General features: G+C 41.9%; 1 long non-coding RNA gene across 1 annotated transcript in view; it reads right to left on the bottom strand.

The window, feature by feature from the left end:
• LOC144827177 (uncharacterized) overlaps positions 1–13,859 on the bottom strand; it is a 44,842-nt gene that overhangs the window by 13,744 nt on the left and 17,239 nt on the right. The window lies entirely within an intron of this gene.

Below are 13,859 nucleotides of genomic sequence, written 5' to 3'. Positions count from 1 at the left end.
GGCCTTTTTTATGGGCAGCTATGTAGCATTACAGGATTGGGGAGGGATTTTTAAGAGCAGTCCAAAGTACGTATAAGGATCCAATTGCCAAAATAGCACTGATGGTAACACAGTCGGGAGAGATCAATATAATGCGAGGCACTAGACAAGAGTGCCCTTGTTCTCCCTTGTTATTTGCTGTCTATATTGATCCTTTAATAAGATTGATTCAGGAGAACCAGACAATCCAGCCAATTTCTGCCCGAGGGGGAGATGTGAAAATCCTAGGGTATGCAGATGACTTAGCTATCACCACTTCTGCACCACATCAGGCATTAGAGGAAATAGGTATCGGAACTTTACAATTCGGTAGGATTTCCAGCTATCACTTGAATGATAGCAAGACGCAAATAGTAATTAATGATAAGGTCGTACTAGCAGACCAGCGCATTGTGTCTAATGCCAGGTATCTAGGTGTTGAGATAAGCTCTAATCCTGAAGTCATTGTAGAGTTGAATCTTCAACCACTACTACGTAATATTAAATCTGACTCCCGCAGAATGAATATTCTCCATTTGACATTAATCGGAAGATGCAATGTCATCAAAATGATTTTCCTTCCAAAAATGTTATACTATCTCAGAGCTATTCCTTCGGAATTTAGCAAGATGTGGTTTCAGAAGTTTGACCAGGTAGTGTCGTGGTTCTTATGGGTGGGGCAGCGCCCAAGACGGGCACTTGGATATATGACTTTGCCAAGAGATCGGGGAGGATGGTCCGTCCCCAACTTTCAAATATGTTACTGGGCAATCACGCTGAAGCATATGGGGGAGCTGGTGAACGGGGGCAATTCGGGAGGTCCCGAAATTTCAATTTACCAATTAATCTATGGGAAAGAAGCGAGGGGTCTCCTCATGGGGCAGATAGATTTAGCATATTATTAGAGGGTTAAGTTTAAGGTTTTGCTAGGCGCTTATGAAGTCTGGATCGCAGTCAGGAAAAGTTTTGAGATTGGGCGGCTCCATCTGTAGTCTCCCTTAGTTAATAATTCCTTACTTCCAGAAATCTTTCACGACGTATATATTAGAAGATGGGCAGAAAGAGGGATCAAGTATATAGGGGATCTTATATGTGGTGCTGAATTGCTCTCCTTTGACGCCAATAAAGAAAGATTTGGCATCGAGAATAAAGACATCTTTAAATATTTACAAATCCGGGATTTTCTGGCCAAAAGATGCTTTAATCGGAACCGAATCCCATTATTAGATTTAGTCAAGAGTAACCATCCTTTGACTTCTGCTGTATACAAATTAGTTAATGAAAGAATGGGAGATGATCTCGCCAGGCACTTTGATAGATGGCAAACAAGTTTACAAGCTGGACAGGGGGAGTGTGAGGACTCCCTGATGCTCAGTCAAACAACGTGTACCTCAATTTGCAGGTGCAATGTTTTAAGACCTGGTGTAATTTCTACGTATCCCCGGCACGTAACCACCGATGGGGGAGCATTTCAGGGATACATTGTTCGCGGTGTGGGTTGTTGGCTGTGGATAGTACACATATGTTTGCTACTTGCCCGGGTCTTTCTCAAGTATTGTCTAAAATCGAACGACGGTTGGAATCTATATTGGGCTATTCAGTATCACTGACTCCCCAGGCTATAATGTTGGGGATTTCTAATCAAGTTATGGTAGAAGCCGACAGGAAAATGGTGTTTATTGCAATGGCTGTATTTCATTTGTGTTTGGCTACGGCATGGCTTAATTCTAACCCCCCTTCAGAACATGTTTGGTTTAGAAAATTATTATCTAAGTACAATTGGGAGATCTCCATGTATAAAAGAAGGGGTAGACGGGCAAGGGAAAAAGGGGAAACATTTTGGCTAAGCAAGGATTAGCATACAGTCCGGGAGATATGATTATGTTTTGTTTTTTTACGGTATATAACCATGTGAGTTTAGATTTGCTTGTTTTTTCCAGAAAGCTGGATCCACCAGGGTCGGGGGGTAAAGCATAAAAGTGGGGCATCAGACACAGTCTTACTTACATTGTATTTGTTGTATTGTTCTTATTTTTTTGTGTTTTGATGTCCTAATACACATTTATTAAAAAAAAAGAAAAAAAAAAGGAAATGCAGACAATACTTTTTTAGCTGGTGCTTCCTCTTTCTTCTTTCTTCATCTAGTTCTCCATTTATCAATGTCTCCCCATTTTCTCAAAATGTTAATTAATTCTTTTATCTGAAGTATTTTACCAGAAGTATTTATACTTTCTAAATCATTTTCAATAAACTCCACTCAATATGATTTTGGCAACAACTTTGATCTCTCTATATCTATTCCAATCTCTGAAGCAACCTCTGTTACCTTCTCATGAAAAATCTTTGCTCTTCTAGTTATGCTTTTACACAAAAACAACAATTTGTCTTCACTATAAATGTTCAATCTTTCTGTGCTTACATTACCAGCTACCATGTCTTCTAACTCCACTTTCAATCTGCTAATATCTAAAACCTTTGGTTGTGAATTTCGTTTTTCTATACCCTGTGCCCATCTCTCTAAATCCTCAGGAGTAACCATTGTTGAACCTCCCTTTCAACTAGGGCTAGTAGACACCTTTTATTTTGCCTTTTCAGGTGTAAGTCTCTTTGGAAGTTCAGTTAAGGGTTCCATAATTGGAAGATCCATTAAAGAAAGAACTGAATCAATCTCACTGACCTGATCATCAGACATCACTATTTCTTTTCTAAAATTACCTAAAGGAACTGTTACATTTTGTGTTTTCAGACTACTCTTTTTATCTCCATACAATGGGATCACAGGACCAATTGTCACTGGCACTGTCAATGCTTCAGCATTTAGGTTCAACTGACTTATTTTCTGTACTAACTCTTCTCTAGTTTTATTAAAAGCTTATCTCTCGCTATCTTGTAACACTCTAGCACTTGATGTATCATGAAGAATCTGTAGAAACAACTGAGCACTCTGAGTGACCCTACTAGGTATCTCTTGATATGGTAGAGTGTTTTTAATTAAAATAGCCTCCAACAATTCATCATCTGATTCTCCATACCCTGCCACATTCATGTGTGTTGTCTTTTCCTTACACTTGCTTCAAGACTGCTCTTCAGCCATTAATACTGGATATAAACCCTCTGGTACCATAGCTCTTCTCCATTGCCTCATCTGATCCTCACATGACTCATATGGATATCTAGATAACAATCCTCTAAATCTCTTACCACCTCTGAATTTCTCTTGTTCAAATGCCTCAGTTTCCCATTCTTCCAAAGCCTCATACTGAGTTAGCATAGGTCTTGGTTCTAAATCATTCATTCTGATTCTCAAATTCTGAAGAATTCTCCCATTAAACGTACCATGTTCTGGAAAAGCTAGAACACCATCACCTTTTGTATAATCTATCCAATTCTCCAGCCATACATAAGTATGATATCCTCTTTCCATCATCATAAATGAAGCAGGCGTCTTTGGTGACGGAATAGGAATTCCCTCTCTAGTCAACACAGGCTTATACTTCTTAAAGTAATTCTTTAATTTTCTTTTTTAACAACATCTTCCTCTTTTCTCCATTCATTCTAGACGAACAATATATGAAAGAGTCTTCCGTAAACCCTCAAACTCTGTTGCGTACGCAACTCACACCAGCAATCAAATCAGAATTTGGCAGACAATTTCTTTTTCAACCAAACTTAACAAGGCTTCTATCTTAGCGACCAATCAAAGCTCAGGCTTGCGCTGCTCGTCTAACCAATACAAGCGCAGCCTTTTGTGACGTCAGTATTACGCCTCACTACTGACCCTTCCTTTACAATCTGCTCCCTTCTCACGCCCGCTGCTTCGACCAATCCCAGCGAGGCTCTCTGTGACGTCAGTATAACTCCTGCGACTTACCCTCCCTTTACAAAGTAATACGAAAACTTATTTCTTTAACTTTCTTAATAAAATTAGTTAGTAACAACAAAACAACAGCGCTACTCTGTCTGCTCCCCTAAATAAAGAATAGATTCAACTTATTCTGAAGTAATTAAGTACCTCTTTTCACTGCAAGTAACACCACTGTTTACCCTTCATTCAAGCTCGGGGAGAACCTGTTTCTACTTCAGTGATACCCCTTTTGGGAAATAAGGCTTAGGTCCCTCTGGTAACACCCTCTGCTATCATTCACATTCTACTTTTTTACAATATAATCCCGAATGTTACACTGCCAGCCCTCCGTAGCTTCTCAGTATTACGACAACAGACGAGCAACCTTCTGCATTATGGCTTCTGTCACCACCCGCTATGAAAAATTCCATTCCCGGGAAACCCAAGAATCCACTGTACCGGTGCTTCTAGACAACATAAAAGAAGACACTTAGGGGGCCATTAGGATGGCAAGCACTCTAGCGGGTCTGGGACCGACCGCCAGTGGTGCGGCGGTCCCGCCCCGACTATTAGGATGCCACCGTTGCCAGCATTGTGGCGGGTGGTGCTCACAGCACCGCCCGCCACAATGCTGGGAATGCACTGCGTGCATTGTCATGCACTAGGTGACAGTCACCCCGAGGTGCCTGCCACCATGTCCATGACAATGCTGGGGAGTACCATAGGTACCCCCAATCTGCACCCCACCACCCCCCCAATACCGTGGGGGCCCGCAACGGGACCCCAAAAGCAGAATCCGAGTGCCATTGCCGCCACAGAAAGGCATGTTTCCGCACCCATACTAATATGGATGGCGGTGTCTAGCAGACACCGCCACCATATTAAACCCTTTTCGGCCCGGTCTTCCCGTCCGCCGCGGTACATACTAATATGGCGGGGGGTAAATGGGTGGTGGGCGGGGATGGATGTAGGGCGGATCGCCACCACCATGCGGTTGGTGGCGATCTTCCCTACATCCTAATGACCCCCTTACTCTTTTGTTAAACATAAATCGATAATTAATAATCAATACTTATCACCAAACTAGTCAATAATAACCATAACTCTGCTACCAGAAAACTGATCCAGCAGTTCACCAACAACAGATACTCCACTACCACATACTCATCTGGGCACATAAAAGCTCACAGTAGTTAAAACCGCGGATTTGGTCAAACTTTATAAAAATTCACAAAACTGTTTAGGATTAGTTTATTCAATACCTCTGCTCAATTTCAAATAACCCTTTACAGATCAACAAGTTCTTTCCTCAGGTCAATGGACCATTATTTGGATCTAGTTGATGGCGATAATTAACTAACTTTTCTATACTTTAAGTAAATCACCACAGACTCAAGAACTTTTCAAATCTTTATCTAAAATTTAGATGCATGTGAACAGTCTCAATACAGTGCAGTCACCATCATTCATAGGAAAGAAAATGTCAATTAATAAACACAATGTATTTATCTCTGACTCACGCAATAACTGATGTCGCAAAGGGAGGGGACAGAGAGAAAAGATCAAACATTGGCAAATAACAGAAAATTATATTTACCAAGGAGGGGTTGAAAGACCAACCCCCTAGCCAAAGGGCTGGTGGGGGTCCCCTGAGATAGATTCAGGAAACAAAGACTTCAGGACAGGAATCAGGACAAGATATTTACCCTCACTAAGATACCGACGGTTGGGATGCACCCCACTCTGACACTCTCTTCCTCCTCGAGATTCTTCTGTGATCTTCAAATCTAACCCAACTAAATTAGGATAGAAATTTCTGCTTCAGGTTCTACGATCAGTTCTTCATCAGCAACTCACAGCATCAGCATCTCTCCCAGCATTCAGCACTCTCCGATCTCCACTCTCAGCATTCTCCGTTCTGGCTAACTAACCAAAACTATCTTAATTATTCCTTTCCTTCTGCAAGTTCCACCCATTAATGTTTCAATATCGTGAAATACGAAATCTGATTGGTCCGGCAAAGGGTGGTCTTCATCACACCATGCTTACAGGTCACTAAATTCAGTTAACCATTGTTTGTAAAGACAACCCCTTATTTTTTATTCATAAATTAAATTCTCATACACTACATGTATCACTGTTGAAACATTAATGACACTATGGTGAAAAGGATATTTCATTGTTGAAATCTGCACCATCCGTTCCCAGGCTATAGCATTCGATCTTGGCTCCATTTCAACTGCTGTATTATTGACCTTCATGAATTCACTTTAGTGGGCATGGCGGACTTTGCGTCATTCAGCTCATTCAGTTATGCGAAAAAGACCCAAATACGCATTAATGATAAAAGTCAAAAGACAGATGTTAATTTCTCAAAATAAGTGGTTACACTGTATACCACCCACCTCTACTCTATCCCAATGTATGTATTAGACATATCCCTGCGTTAGCATTATTAAAATAGCTCTCTCTAATTTCAAGTAAGCAGGTGCTATGCATTTGAGTTTAAGCCGCCATGTTAATAGCTTCTGCTCATGCGCTAGAATTTCCCCCCAAGCGTTACCTCGTCATACTACGTACATGTAGTTGACGCATGTGCAAACAGATTTCCCGTTTACAGCGGTATTAGTCCTTCTTCATTGTTTTCTGTATTAGTACATCCATACGCAAGTTTCGCTAACCCAAAAATGTTCATGTAAATGCGTATTAGTATTCACAAAACTTTATTCATAACTTGTTAGTGAGTTTAACGAACAGATTTCTGTGAGTAAGTCTCTTTTCTCCAAAACCTTGTTCCATCACTGTCCACAGACGATGCTGGGGCAGCCTGTGCGGGATCCAAGGCCTGGGTGTCAGAGGAGGAGCCGATGTCCATATCAACAGGAGTCGATACTACCTGTGGTGGCTCTAGGTGTTGCGGTCTGTTTGCGGCGTTTTCTTTGCTTTCTTTTTTCTGCGGGCGGGACTCTGCAGGCGGGAAACTGCGGGCGGGAAACTGCGGGCGGGAAACTGCGGGCGGGACTCTGCAGGCGGGACATTCTGGGCGGGACTCTGCGGGCGGGACTTTCTGGGCGGGACTCTGCGGGCGGGACTTTGTGGGAGGGAATCTGTAGGCGGGAACTACGAGCAGGATGCTTGGGCGGTAGATGCGGGCGGGATTTGTGGGCGGGGCTATGCGGGTGGGATTTTCTTTCTTTTGGCCCTGATTTGTTGCCAGTAGTGTGGCCACGGTTGGGGGTGGGACTTCTGGTAGTATTTAAGGGCCTCCTCCCCTTCCTTCTTTGCTTGGGTTCTCTTCCGGTTTCTGGCCCCGGAAGTACTTCGGCTTTGGCGTCCTGGAGTCCTGTCTTTTTGGCTGGTGCCTTGTCTTGCCTCGCTGGATCACAGGATTATTGCACATCTGGATCACAGCCATTTTGGATTCCTGCTGTCTTTTGCCTTGTTTTCAGCGTCACACAAGGATGGACTATGTCTGTCTCCGGCTGGAGCAGACTTGCCTTATACAAATAAGACTGTAGTACTGGTTCTGCGCTACACTTCTCAAAGAGACTTTTTGAGGCAATATCAGTGGATTTGTTGTGTAGACTCAAGGAGATAAGTTTTTGCCCCACAAAAGGAATACCTTTTGTTTTTTCAGTGCACCGGGAATACTTTTAGAGACTTTTGTGTTAAGTCAACATTGGTTGTCTTTCATTTTGATGAGTGGGTTTTTGTTCACCTTCATGGTGTTCTTTTTCCCTGCTCTACCCGGAGGAATGGAGTGTTATAGGACATTCCAGGAAGAGTGACATTAAGACATAACTATATTCCTTGGTGGCGCTGGATATTCCTTACTTATTGGAGACGCTTGATCCTTTTCTGGGTATGTTTTGATGTATCAGGGCAAAGTTCTTGATCGGGCATAGTATTAGATCATTATTGTTCTCTATGGGCCTATTTTCCATTTACTGTTTCTTTCTTGTTTTGTTTTTCTTGTTTTGCTGCAGCTTATGGAAGACTAGTATGTCTGCAGTCTAGAGGATGGCCGTATGAATGTCCCTACGCATTTTTCATCATCCTTTCCGGTTTTCCCCCTGATGCGTTTTTCTCTCGTGTGAACATTGTTGTTTTTGTTCGAGTGGCTAAGGCATTAGACAAGGGGTGGATCGGGCTATCTTCGCTCCTTTAGTACCTGTGTGTTCAGGTGAGTGGGGTCGGAACACTAGGAATGCTGCCATCAACAATGGAATATGCTGGGGACACTGCAGAACATGGGCCGTTATCGGGTCCAGTAAAGCATCAACGTCCGGTTGCGCACATGATGGGAGTGTCAGACAGAGATCCAACACGCATTCTTCTCCGCAAAACAGGCATCGCAGGACAGGTAAGATGCAGTCCATCCAGACTGGTCTAATTGACAAGAACCAAGAAGCACTTAGTTCCCGTAGGCGAGGTATGCCCAGATGTTGTACCATTCGATCACGGTATTTTCGCTCGAGAAGTACTGTTTCCATCTCCTGGGAAGCCCATTGCATTGCAGAAAAATAACGATCAAGATACCTTCTATTAGAAACAGGATAAGCGGAAGTTCTCTAAAAATGCTTTCGAATATGGAGTGTATAAAGTTTGGTATAACTCAGCGTACTGTCTGAAAGGTGCTTAATAGTCCTGAACCTATGGTCTTAAATAGGTAGACGATGCCCTTTGTATCAGACATGTTAAAGATACGATTTACCATTTCTGCAAAATGGAAGGGGCAGTTCATTCATATGAGTGCCTGTATCTCAGCTGAGGACCTTGCGATATGGAGATCAAAAGTCTCTCGAGTGGAGGTCAAGGGCACGGTATTCTGTAGAAGCATGGCGTTCATTCTGCTCAAAGTATCAAACCGTATTAAAGAAACATTAAGTGAAGGCCATAAGGGCGCCTACCTGACCGTGTGTGTTGGTGGAAACAATACTTGCATACAGCAAGTAACCCTGGAGCTCATGGTTTCCAGATGCGCGATACCTGGAAGCATCCCACAACAACCTTGATTGTTCAGCATCAAGTAACTCCTATTTTAACGTAGCCTGAACATTGGAATAATCACGTCTGCCGGGGTACCCTTCAAGAGACAGGATAAATTTGCTTCTGAACCATTTCAGGCCCCATGCAGTAATATATCCTGGCAAATGAGTGATCCACTTAAAGCGTTCTCACAGTTTATACCGCTTAGAAACACTTCTAAATCCCCACTCTGGCATCAAAATCTGTACAGTAATTCCAAAGATTCCTTGATGAAGTCCCTAACCATCTCCTCATATCTGCCTGTCTGCTTTTTTTCTAGGCAATATTGAAACTGGAAAGTTGTGACCGGTAGAGTTATATTGCCATAGATTGACCATTCTGTGGATGGTGACACTGCCACTGTAAAAGCTAATCTGTCCAGTTTTTCAATACCCAGCATTATGTATTTTGCTCCCCTTTGGGCCATTTGCATCTGTTTTTCAGTTAGATTGTATGCAGAAAACAGAGACGTACTGTTGATGAAATGCCAAGGCACATAGCCTGCGGGCAAAGATTGCAGCGTCCAGCTCAATAATATAATAGAACGCAATTGTGATTGCCCATGCTGTAGTATGGACAGATCCTGTTCTAGTATATATATATAGCAGAAGATACCATGTTGCCCAGTGAATATATCCTGTAAGTTAACATAGTCATACCATTGTTAACTAAGTATAAGGCTTTCTCTAAGATAATCCTATCCATTTCCCGTAGTCTCTCCGCTGCTTCTTGTTGGGAGATTTTCCAGATTTCATTATAGACAGCATTTAAGAAATGTTTTTGACGTGGCTTTCTGGGACCCAATAAAAATTCCAGTAGGTCCACATCCTCTGTAAGTAAGGATAAGTGTTGTTTCACCTGTGTAACTGTTGAGGTTTTTATCGAGGCATAACTTCCCAATACTGTATGATGTCACTACCTCTGGGTGTTCTCTCTGTACGTAGCATGGATCTGGCCTGTGGATACTAAACTAAACCCTTCGGCTGTATCCTTGAATCTTTCCTGACATCTATTGGTGTCTGTGGGCCAAATCAACCACCCCTTCCAATTGGGGTCTGATCTATTGTATTGCATGATGTCCTCTAGCGTAATTCCTTCCTGTGATGTATTGTTACCCTCGGTGCGTGATGGTGTTGGCAACAGAGGCGAGTTCAAATCCTTGTTTTTGGCTATTCCAAGACAGGTAGTTTGTTGCACAGTTTCATTAAAAAACATTTTTTGCTGAGGAATGAGGCGTGCTTGTAATAGTGCTTCTGTTCACTGGACCTGCCAGTCTCTAGTACTTCAGACAGATTTTAAGTCTATAGTCTCCTTCCATAAGTCAAAACCTTGTTCAGACAACTGGGTAATAAAAGAAGCAGAGTAAATCTGTTTGGTGTTTGTCAACATATTTTTCTGTTCTGGTGTTGGTGCAACCTTATAATAATATGAGGCTGGGTCCGACATGGTAAACCCAGAAAAATATGGACATTTCTGTACAAATGTTTTTGAACTGCTTTTCGGCGGTGTTGGGAATGTTCCCATTGGTGGCATGTAAAAACATTTCTGGGATTAGCATATTTATGCAGAAAATGATGACCATAATGTTGATAGCAATACATTGTTTCAAAAATCTGATGTGGCTTCCAATATTTCACTATTAGAAAAGGCAGCAGATTTTTCCAAATCAGACAACATATTATTATTTACAGTCTCATAACCCAACCATTGAAAAATGTACTTGAGGTAATAATTTCATTCATTGATATTTTAAATAAATGTGGTAATTTTAAAAGTTCGGTCGGACCAAATATATCATAATCAACCTTGTTCCATACTATACCATCAGGCATAGGAACCTCTGTAATGTTCACTGATAACATGTCTCTTTGTTCTTAATGAGATGATAGGTTTCAAAATAAGATTCTCTTTTGGTGCAGCAGAGCTTTATCGAAGATAAGTCCCATTTATAAGCATGCTAAAAACAGTTACTAAGCTTATCCAGAAAAGAAAGAAAAGTATCCCGGTCATTACCCAAAGTTCTATTCAAGGTGATACCAGGTATGTCTTTTAAAAAAAAGATGAGAACGTCTTTAATTTGTTGGTGACAAGCCTTTTTGGCTGGCATTATTTCAGGTTCACTTGGATCCAATAAGAAGGTATTGAAGTCGATGAAATAGCCAGATGCAGTTCAATCAAATTTCGGTATTTCCAGAGGTCTTGTGGAACCTGTAGATTGCTCTTGCTCAGGCATGTTGATGTAGACATCTGTGTTTGGTCGAATTGAAATTTGTCTTTCCTTTTGATTTTGAATGTGAGTTTGAACTTCAGTTTCAAGAGGAACGAGTTCCGCGGAATTATTGCATAGCCCATCATTCCGTGCAGGGGACTATTCAAACGTGATGAGTCTCTCTGTTTAAACTTCCTGTATAGTAGCGAGAGGAGAGCATCGGTTACTCAGGAGTCCACTAGGCCTACTATTCAGTATCGGCCACATAATGTGGTTTGATCAGGTGGATAGAGACGTATCATTTTTCTTTTTTTCCAGCAAGAGGTGGCAGAAGTACAGTTCTTGTTCCTTTATTGACCAGAACAGGTAAAGGTTTTCTATATGATGGCCCAAATTCCTTTTCGTCCATATTTTCTCTCTGACCAGATCCCCCACTTTAGGGACCCAGACAGGTCTTGCAGTGACTGTCTTGACTTCCCCAGTGGCGGTCCTCTTTACCTGGACATTGCTTTGTAGTGCCCTGGATACAAGTAGATCCTGTAAAACAGCCAAACATTTATGGATGTCAAAAGGTTTTTCATCCACCACTGTGCCTTCACAATCAAGATCAGGTACCCACATTCTTGTCCCAAATAGTATCTCATAAGGAGTGACACCCCCTAGAGAATTTCTTGGCATGTTGTTTAATGCTCTTTGCACTCCATGCAACTGTTTTACTCCACTACCACCTGAACCTAATACTCTAGCTGTTAAAAATTGCTTTAAGTCCCGTTTTTTTCCTTCCACTACCGAATTTCCCTCAGATGCTACGAAGAGGAGTACTGCAATGCTACACCCAAACCTCCCATGGCTTCCTTGTAAGCCCTAGAGCTAAACGCAGGGCCACGGTCAGAATGTAATGTGTCAATTGCATATCTCCCTATAAAGACTTGCAAGTCTTTTTTTAATAGTTCGAGCCCCAGCTGAGCGCTGGGGCCACACCCATAGGGATCTAGAACAGGAATCCACTGCAACCATGATATATCTGTAGGCCCCATCTCTTTCAAGGGGCCACGGTGGTCCAAATAAACACATGAGAGAGGTTTGTCTGATATTAATAACGGTGTCTGTGCTGGTCGTGTAATGGTGGAGACTTCCATCTGCTGGCAGATGTCGTATTTCAAGACATAATCTTTAGTTTGCTTTGTTAGACCAAGCCACCAGTAGCGTTGTTTCAGTAATGAAACTGTCGCCGTAACCCCTGCATGTGCAGAACCTAGACCCTCGTGTGGTGCTAGAATAAAACCCAACCTGCGATCCATGTTTGCTATTACTCTATCGCCCACTCCAGTTATCTGAGCAAATAGAGTGTTATTGGCATCTAACTTGTAGGAGTATTTGAGTTGAATTTTTTTGGGTAGTGCCGATTTATTAAATGGAGCAATAATTGCAACCATAATTTCACAATCTATTCTCATTTTTTAATGAGTGATTGCAGCTACGGAAGCCGTGTGTACAACCCCCTTTGCAGCTTTGTCAGCCAATTAATTCCCTTCACCGTGAACGCCATCACATTGACGACTCAGTGTTTGTATCTTGTGAGCCCTTGGTAGTTCTGTTTTCAACTCCACTACCTGTTCCCATAGCGTTTTGTTCTTAATTGTACCTTTTGCATCTTTGAATCCATTCTGTCCCCAGTGGTGTGAGTACTCATTGTACAACTGTACACAGTAAAATGAGTCACACACAATTAGTGTGGGGAATTCTCGATCCATATTTACCAGTGCCAGTAACAGGCTTTTAAGTCTGCCTGCTGTGCTGTGCAGTCTCCTAGAGACAGAATTTTTGTACAACATCCTGCATGCAACCTTTAACGATCGAGTATGCGGTGCTGTATTGCTCTTTACTTTCAATGGCCGGCTGAGCCGATCCGTCAGTGTAAATTATATATTCATACTGATCTAGAGGGAATATTTCATTAGAGAGAGGATATTCTTATTCGTATTGCAAAAATGCTTGTGTTTTTAGACATGGGGCGTACCTGTATTCTACATGTGTTGCACTGAGAGAATTAGCCCATTGTATTCACCTCAGACGTAAGGCTTTTGCATTAGGAACGCTTGCTTTTGTCACAGCTTCCAATGCTGGAGCTGAGGTTATGACAATGATTCGCTTCCCTTAAGCCAGTGCTCGTTCTCTCACTACAGCAGTCTGTTTAGCTGTAAGAATATTTTCTGTTGATGCAAAACGCATCTCAGCATTTGTGTACACATGTGATTTGTTGCTATTGGTACTGTTTCACCTTCATTATAAGTTAGGTAGGTGTATCCTGATTTACCCGCAACTATACGTATCACCAGGTTGTGTACATTCACACGTGTTTTTAAGTGTTTTGAAGCTATCATGTTAGCTTGTAGGGAACAAAGGATATCAATGTGATCCTGTGTCCATTGTCTAACTGAAAAGTCAGGTTTTATTAAATCGTAGAAAGGTTTAACCCTTTCTGCGTAATCCAAAATATATGTTCTGCAAAATTTCAGGAATCCTAGAATTGATTGTAATTTTGGAGGTTGCATCAGCACACACTTTTCTACAAAGTTATCTGCTAGGCTATTCCCTTCACTTGAAAGCTCATATTCCAAAAAAAGGACATTGAGGTGGGCTATCTTTGATTTTTTTAAATTAAGTTTGTAGCCCTCAGAGGCAAATCCCAATATTATGGTATTCACTCTGTTCAAGTGTTCCTCCAGGTCATCATCCATTAGATAAATATCATCCACA

The sequence above is a fragment of the Lissotriton helveticus genome, chromosome 4_1, assembly GCF_964261635.1.
Source record: "Lissotriton helveticus chromosome 4_1, aLisHel1.1, whole genome shotgun sequence".
Lineage (NCBI taxonomy): Eukaryota > Metazoa > Chordata > Amphibia > Caudata > Salamandridae > Lissotriton > Lissotriton helveticus.
Note: the sequence above shows the minus strand (reverse complement) of the source record. Positions and strands in the feature narration are given on the sequence as shown.